This window comes from Lichenostomus cassidix, chromosome 3, assembly GCF_008360975.1.
Source record: "Lichenostomus cassidix isolate B80296 chromosome 3, HeHo_3.0, whole genome shotgun sequence".
Lineage (NCBI taxonomy): Eukaryota > Metazoa > Chordata > Aves > Passeriformes > Meliphagidae > Lichenostomus > Lichenostomus cassidix.
Genome location: NC_139483.1, coordinates 12,914,414 through 12,922,956, shown reverse-complemented (window position 1 = coordinate 12,922,956; position 8,543 = coordinate 12,914,414).

Here is an 8,543-nt window from a genome sequence, read left to right as displayed (position 1 = left end):
GAGATTTAAATTGTACAGAAAAGTGCTTGGTGAAATACAGCGCACTTGACATGTTTTATTGTTTTAATATGATTTTAATAGTACATTTTTACCATTTTTCTTCTTATTCACCGAGATATTATTAGGTAACTGCAATTAATAATTTAAAGGGGCCTATTCTGGCTTTTAGTACATTTATATGAGTCCCATGGCAGTAATGAGAGTTTTAAACATACAGCATACCCTTTTATCTGGGTTATAACATGAATCTTGTGTCATTGTCCATAGAACTTTAGAGAGGAATTTTCCACATTAGCTTTACATTTGTGCTCTGTATGTTTTGGGGTTTGTCATCCTTTTCCTCAGACAGAAACAGTGGTCTCAAGGGGATGAGCTATACCAGCTCTTTCCCTCTGAAATTTTCCAGTGCTGCTCCCTCTGGTTCATTTCCCAGGACTGGCAGAGCTGATCCTGGGCAGAGTGGCTTCCAGAGCCTGCAGAGAGCAAGGAACTCCACCCCACCCCAATACAAATCTGCAGTGGCACCAAAGGGAAGCAGAGTTTCCCTTAGGAGCTTAGGAGCCACTGGGGTCGTGAAGTTGAGGCCAAACTCAGCCCTTAGGAGCTCTGCCTGAGTTTGGCCTCAACTTCACGATCCCAGTGGCTCAAAGAAGTTCAGTTTGTGTTGAAAAATTGGTGAACAATTTATGTTGAAAAGCAGAGCACTCTGATAGGAGCTGTTGCTGCAGCTTCAGCCTGGCTGTCTTTGCAGGGAAGTCCAGTTGGCTCACTTCTAATTAAATGTGAAATGTGGGTCAGCTTTGTGACAGTGGAGACAGAGAAGGAGTTTAGGCTCATGTTCTTGTTCCAAGTTGAAATGACAGAACCAGCATTGCTTCAATTACAAATTAGGTTTTTTACTATTCAATTACCCAGTTCAGCCTCATTATTTAAATTTTTACACACTTTTTTTAGCCTAACATATTGCAAGATAACATGTTTATTTTTGTGTGCAAGAGATACACATACATAATATTTGTGGCCAGATGTGAAGGTCATATAGGGCTCAGGTTCTCAAGGAAATTATCACTTGTGCTGCCACCATGCAGCACATGCATCCCTTTTGTGGATGTTTCATTCCTTGGAAACTACACAATCAGGAGTTTTTACACCTACAGTATTCACAAAAATCTGGCAATTATTGTAGTGTTTCAGGAAGACACTTTGTGGAATTTTATCTTGTGGTTGCCCAAAGATTAAAGATCCTATAGCAATTTTATATGGCTGAGCAGTAAAAACATGCTACACAACAGAAACATTTTATAATATCATCCTCTCTCTATATTTGGACAATCTTCTGGCCACACTAGCAATTTTTATGGTAGCCCCAGATGTCAGATTTTTTCATGGCTCAGAGATAAAAGTCTCATTTTTTGATCTTCTTTTTTCTGTTCTCAGCAACTTCTCACTAGCTTGACTTCAAGTGAAGTACTTTAGTCCTAGACAATAAAAACAAAACATCACAGGGTACTCTTGTATTTCTTTTGCCTTTTAACAGTATACAGGGTAAGGAGTAGTGGATAGATTGTAAATCCTGGTAAACAAAGAAAATATATGCTGGCTTGAAGCTTGCAAGTGAATTCAGTGTTAATAAAATGCTAGTATTTGTTCTGAACATATGACCAGCTTCCCTTTTCTGTGAATTTACAGGTTTCAGGAACATCCTACACTCTCCATGGAACAGAATAATGGCTTAATTGTTCTTGCAAATGACAGCTTTACTTGGCTGTGAGTTTATGAGGCAGTAAATTTGCCTCATAACTTGCAGTGTTTACCCAACACATCTCTGTGATGCTGTGAACTATTTATTATTAAGTGTGTGAAGGGAACTTAAATGATCGTATAGGCATGCAAAGGAGTCTTATTATGAAGAAAAAATATTCTTCCAGTAGTGTCTTTTTGGTCTCTCATATGGTTCCTAGTTCCTTTCAAATATAGTCCATTGATATCAGTGTACTTACTGTGATGTAAGTGGTCAGATGGAGATGGTTGAATAACTTGTGTAACCAAGAAATATTAAATTTAAAGTTAATCTATAGGCTAGGTACTTTTATTCATACATGCAGGTGATACTCAAAGAAAGAGTGAATTATTCTGAATGACTGTGCTGAACTGGGCTGAAGAGCCACCCAAACAAATCACAGATGTATGTGTAATGCTATATATATATAAAATTATAAAACAAGGATTCCCCTGAATTCATCTGAGTTTCTACTAACATGGAATTTACTGAAAGAAAGAACCTTAGAGATCAGATATTTTCTGAATGAGAAATGATGCCTTTTATTTTATTTATTTTACCTTTAAATGCGATTTGTCACGCTTGTAACATTGAAAATGCTTATCCATGGCTTCTGTAAAGGCTGTTTCACTAATGGTTGCAAATATGCAACGTCAGACATTACACCAGTGCTAGTAATCTACTGGGCTGGTACCCAGGTTTGAGAAAATACACATCTGTTCTCAGATTAATTAATTTTATGCAATGCATTGTATGCATAGTCATCCTCAGTGGTCCCAGTGTATGCTAATGCTAAATAAAGTATGTAAATCCATCCTATGAAGTCTGTTTTCCCCTTGATATATACAAGCAGTGACTCCCTAACACTTGTGTGAGCTAAGCCTTATCTATTGTGAACTGGGAAATAAATAGTTCAGCAACAAGGAAGTCCTCATTTGTCAGTAAAACAGCTTTGAATGGGAGCAAACAAACATGTTAAATTAAAATGAAACCATTTCCTCTTTTAAATGCCTTAATCTTCCATTGACTCTTGTCCCTGCAGCCCAGTTCCTGTACACTGGTATAGATACTGTAGATATATTCCTGGAGCTATAATCAGATGTGAATATTATCAGTGCTCTGCATGAAGATAAGGAGAAATGTAGTTTTCATCACTTCTTCACTCACATTTATTGTCACTGCAGTCCCTGAAATAGGTTGGTCATAGGAATTTCAGAAACCTGCTTCATATCACATTTATTCTTTTTTTTCTGGAGCTCCTATCTTTTAAGTGGTGTCCCTAGGAATTTAAAAGAAGTTAGACAATCAGGTCTCTTTAAAACCATTTCATTGCCTATTGAAGTAGGATATTCAGGGAGGTCAAACATTCTGCAGCTGTGGCAGGGGACAGTAAGGTTTTTCTTGACTGTAAGATACTCTGTAAGTGGATTATTTTTGTTTTTAGCATTTATTCAATCTGTTCATTCAGTTCTATTGCAGGTACCATGCTCCTTCCACAGTGATACCTGGCTGAGCATTTACTTTATTACCTTCCATCACTTCTGCAACTACTTTCTGGTTTTATAGCAGAACTGTGATCAGTTAAAGAGAGGGAAAGAAGGGAGGAGATGGCAGCTGGGGGTGGCAGAGAATGTTTTCCAGCATGCTTTCCTCTTCCTTTGCTCAAAATTTTTGTTGTTACTGTTTTATCACCCCAAAGAGGTTAGAAGTGGTGAGGTGCAGGGGTTATGGGGTGGTTGGTTGCTCACCTGCTTGCAGGTACACTGCAGGTGAGTCAACACTTCCTGTGTCTCAGAGAATAATGCACACTAAGTAACTCATCCTAGGTTTAAACTTAGAATCTTCCAAATAAGACCCTGCATGTGTGTACAAACCTTAGGTTAAATGTGACTTTCTTTCCAAAAAGTAGGTGATTTCTTCCTGGTCAGAATTATGGCAATCAACAAGCATGGACTGATACTGAGAAAGCAAAGAAAAATTTCTGGATAGCCAGAGAATGTCACAGCATGATTTGAAAAACTCTATAAAGAGGGATGCATCCTGATATTTTAATTATCCTATCTGGTAATGTAATCAAAAGCTAATTATGAATCATAGTTATTTTCAATGATACACTGTGGAAAAGAATTGAGGCTGAAAAATGAGGACAAAATAAATCATAGTCTCATCTTCTAAATCTTTGATTGAGCTGTCCTTCTGATCAATGTAGACTGCTGACAGGCAGCTTTTTCTTTCAGTGCTGTCATTCTCATTATATGCTTATTTGTCTACTTCATCTAATAAGGGGTTATTCCTAAATTTAGGGGGAAATTTATGGACAGATTCGACTGGAATCACTTTGAGTGGCTGCTTTTACAGCCTGCTTTTCAACTGTAGTCACAAACATATCCCAACTGATATTGCTATTTTGCATAGCTCCAGCTTTTCCCCAGGAATTAAGAGCAATGTTGCAGGAAAATCTTCATTCTGTATTTCATGACCTCTTCTCTGTAGATCCTGCCTACTTGCTAAGAGCTTTATCCAGCAGTCAGCAAGCCCAGTGCATTAAGTCAACAATCCTGCACAAATGGTCATGTCTGGAGCATTGGTGTTTGCATCCCTCATGGGGAGCAGCTTCTGTTCAAAATTTAGCATGCAGTGTGCAAAGCATGGCATCACCTCACTCGGTGAGGCTCACTGTCCTTGTGAATTCTTTGTTTGCATTAGCTGCAAAAAGAAAAGCAACTGCCTTTTTTCAGTGTGTCTGCATACAGTAAAAACTTTTAGATGAAACCTCTATACTTTCACCTGGTTTTGAAACAATTAAATTTTTTTTTCAAGTTTTTCCATTGACGATTTGCCAGAGTTTGATTTCAAACTCTATTTTTATTCCTTGTTAATAATCCATGGTTGCTGCTAGTCACAGAAGATTCAACTCAAATAGACAACCGTGAAATATATCTAAGAAACATAAATAGTAGTGCAGAAACCTTTTTCCTCCTTGTCAAGCATGCAGAGGAACTAAGGTATAAGAATTTTACAAAGTGAATTTTATAGTGTTTCATAATGAAATCAGGCCAGCTAATTATCCATCCGTCCATCTGTGCATTCCAGGAGAAAAATAAAATTAAGTCTGGGAAATGCACACAACTGAAAACATATGAATAGTTATTTTCTACTCTTTGCTTTTCCTCTATTGTAGAATTGTGGTCAGAACTTGCAAGTGGAAAGTCCAAGTGGACTCTAGCTTTCAGTCACCATGAAACCCCTTATACTGCCCCCTGGAACTACAGGTATTGTCTAATACAAGGCAAATTTTGAAATGCATTCCACATCTTTGTGAGAAGAGACGATATTCTTCTTTTTATTGAAATAATAAAGGAGTACTTTTGTTCCAGGGAACAGAATATTATTTTCTGATATTAAGTAGGCTTTGAGGCACTTTTCAGATTCAAAAAATATTGCAATCTATGACAGTGATAAATGTACGACAGTGAGATCTCAAGGTTTACCTCAAGCACAGAATGAACACTGGCCAAAAAATAAAAAAAGAAAAAAGGAGTTTTGCCTCTCAGGTACCTCTTTAAGCATGGGGATGATGATGTCCTGTCCTATGTTCAAATTTCCAAAAAGCAGCAAAGAAAAAGATGTATTCCAATATTTCTATTATTTTTATTTATTCTGTTACCTTAGACTCAGATCAAATTTGTAAATCGTTTGAATAAAAAATAATGCCTAAATTTTCTCAGGGGATGGTGCTGAATTCTCAGTCAAGTACTTCCCAGAAAGAATTATTCTTTCCTTTTATACGTGGAAAAAAGAAACAGTTATAACAGATCAGGTTTTTAAAAATGGGTATTGGTTAAGATTTACCAGACCTCACATGGGTAGGTCAATGTTCTTAAATAAGTATGTAATTTTTCACTTGTTATAAACTTATAGTCTGTCTTCTTAAAGACACAAATTCTTTTTGGAAATGCATGACATTTATTCTATGTGGAATTAATCTCCTTTCTGTATCACACATTTTGAGTATTTCACTTCCTCTGCTGTTTTTCAAGTAATGTGTTTTGGTACAAAATATTTCGCATGATCTAGGTTACTTATTTCATGGATTTTTTTTTTTTTGGGGGTGTGTTTAATTCTGAAGCTAGGATACAAAAAACAATCACTTAAATTAGTGGCACTTATAAATAGCTGTGCATGAGTTCCTTCCTTCTACATTATAGAAATAGAAAACCCGTGTAACAGAACCCATATGGAGACAGCTCAGTGCCTGGTGCCTGCTACCACTTCCTTACACGTTTTGATTCACAGGTTGGCATCCTTTCATTAGATGATGAAAACTTTGATTTCCTGGCACTGAGATTGAGAAGCTGATTTTTACAACGCAGACAACAAGGTCATGATACTTCAGGCACTTTTGGACATGTCTTCAGTCAAGTATGGATTTTATATTGCAGTCAACCATCTCAGTGCTTATTGACTTCCTTTCTGCCTGTTCCAATGACAGGCAGCTGGTATCATATTTCTGTAATTCTTTCATCATTAAAGAAACACAGAGACCCAGGGATATATCCTCACTCCAGGGAGGCATAAGCACGACTTTGCCACTATTTGCCCATGTAGAAAAGTAAGACAATTATTAGAAGTACGCAGTTCCACAGGTTGTAATTTCTTCTTTGAAATTTTCTTGGAGTAACAGAGAACATTTCCTTGCCTTAGGGTAAATTCTATTACTAAAGAAAAGAAAGCCAGTCTGTGTTCCTACAGAAGAATGCGTTCATGAGTGTCTAGCATGTGAGTGTTAACAACACATGAACATGAGTATATGAATTTATGTATATATTTTTGCATCTGGTTAATGCTGCACCTTCCTGGGATGAGCTAAAAAAAAGAAAGTTTCTTTTAACTTTTAAATAATTACCAGATTCTTGACCAGACTGAAAGAAGTTTGCAAACAGTCAGGGTATTAAACCCCTCTGTTTCTGGGGTGTTGAAAGCCATTGCTGGTGCCATTTTTTTGGCGCGTGCTGATTCATTGCGCACCACGTGCGCAACAGCCTCGCCGTTATGTAACGCTCTGCCCACACCACAGCACGTACCTCCCCATCTTGCCTGCCTTCCTCATCAGCCTCGCAATTAAAGTCTGGGCTGATCCCTTCTGGCAGCTCACCATCTGCAAAACGGGACGAGCTGGCTTTGTTGTGATTTCACACTTCCCTTGATGAGGCTGGCTGATGTCTGAGAGCCTTCAGGAGAGCCGCGGTGGCCGCGCGTTCCGTGGGGACAAGCGTGCAGGGAGGCGACGGTGGCAGGGTGCAATCTGGAGCACACAACCGAGCTGTCCCAAGCTGTTAGCTCCTCTAGCATGTTAAAAGCTGCACGTTATGAAATCGATGGTCTGGTTTCAAGAGGCAGATAGATCTGCCCTCCTAAAGGGAATCGTGCGTATTGTTTTATGACCTTGCATCCTGTTTCTGGGGAGATAAATGCAAGGGGAAGGGTGAGGCTGGCTAAAGTTCTGCAAGCATCCTTTATAAATGGCAATGGTTAGAAAATAAAATTCCCTTTTATTGCTGCTGTTCCTGTATATCACTTTCTCCTTCTCTGGCTGCAAGACCACAGAAGAGTTTATAAAGTATTACTGTCAATGATCTGTCACTGTTGCTTCTTCAGATTGGCAGCACTCAGAAGTGCTCCCTGTGAAGGTTTTTTCAAACCTTTTCACAGTCAGATCACACTTTTTAAAGGATAGTAAGAAGCTATTATGGCCCTTCTGCTTGCCCCATTCCTTCGTAAGAGCCTCAGTAGGTAACCATAAAATCCCCTTTCCATCTCACGTCAGCTCTATAAGTGACAACTCCACCTGTAGGGAACTATTGTTTTTTTCAATTAAAGACACTGTGAAATGAAATGAATATGGCCTCACTGTGGAAATGACTCTATTTTTTCCAATATTAAAAAAAAAAAATATGGCATTTCTTGCTTAAATTTTGTGTGGCTTTCTAATACATACATAATCCCCTTTTTATAATATGTAAACTAAAAACTTTTGATTCACTTCCCTTCTCCGACAATAAACTCCCCTCAGCTGGGCATGATTATGACAATTTCTTCTTCTCCCAGCATATTTTAACATTTTCTCCTTCTACTGTGAATCTCCTTGGCTTAGTTGTCCTTGCTGATCATCATGAGCTTTTCCCACGGGAGCAAGAGGGATCCTTTTTAACAACACAACTTATATAGTATTTTTTTCAAAGTTAATACACTAGCTGAACTCATTAATCCATTTTCATCTTTTGGGAAGACACTGGCTATCCACAGTCTTTGCCTTTGTCTCAGCCCATCAAACTGCAAACCAATTTCATGAAGATTGAATGCATAAACAGTGTTTTTCACATTGAGACTGTGGTTCTGTTTTGAACACATGGAGTGCCCGAAGTTGAGGGTGAGAAGCCCACAGAACTTTAAAATCTGATATGTCTCATGGTGTGTTCTCAAGAAATTTTTAAGTCTCCAGTTATTTCCAAAGTTGCCAGGCATTGCTGTCATCCAGCAGCTTGCTATCTTCTTACCTTAATTTCTGATATTACCTGGAACTGTGGATTTCCCTGTGCATGCAATCCTTTTACTACTCTTGCACGTATTTAATATTTGATGCTTCTATCATTACTGGTGTTGCTCTGCAGGCTGCTGGGAATTACACCCTGAAAATGTTAGTACAGTAAGTTTCCCATTTGAGTTGGAAAAATTATTTTTATGGGGATCAAAGTAAAAAAAA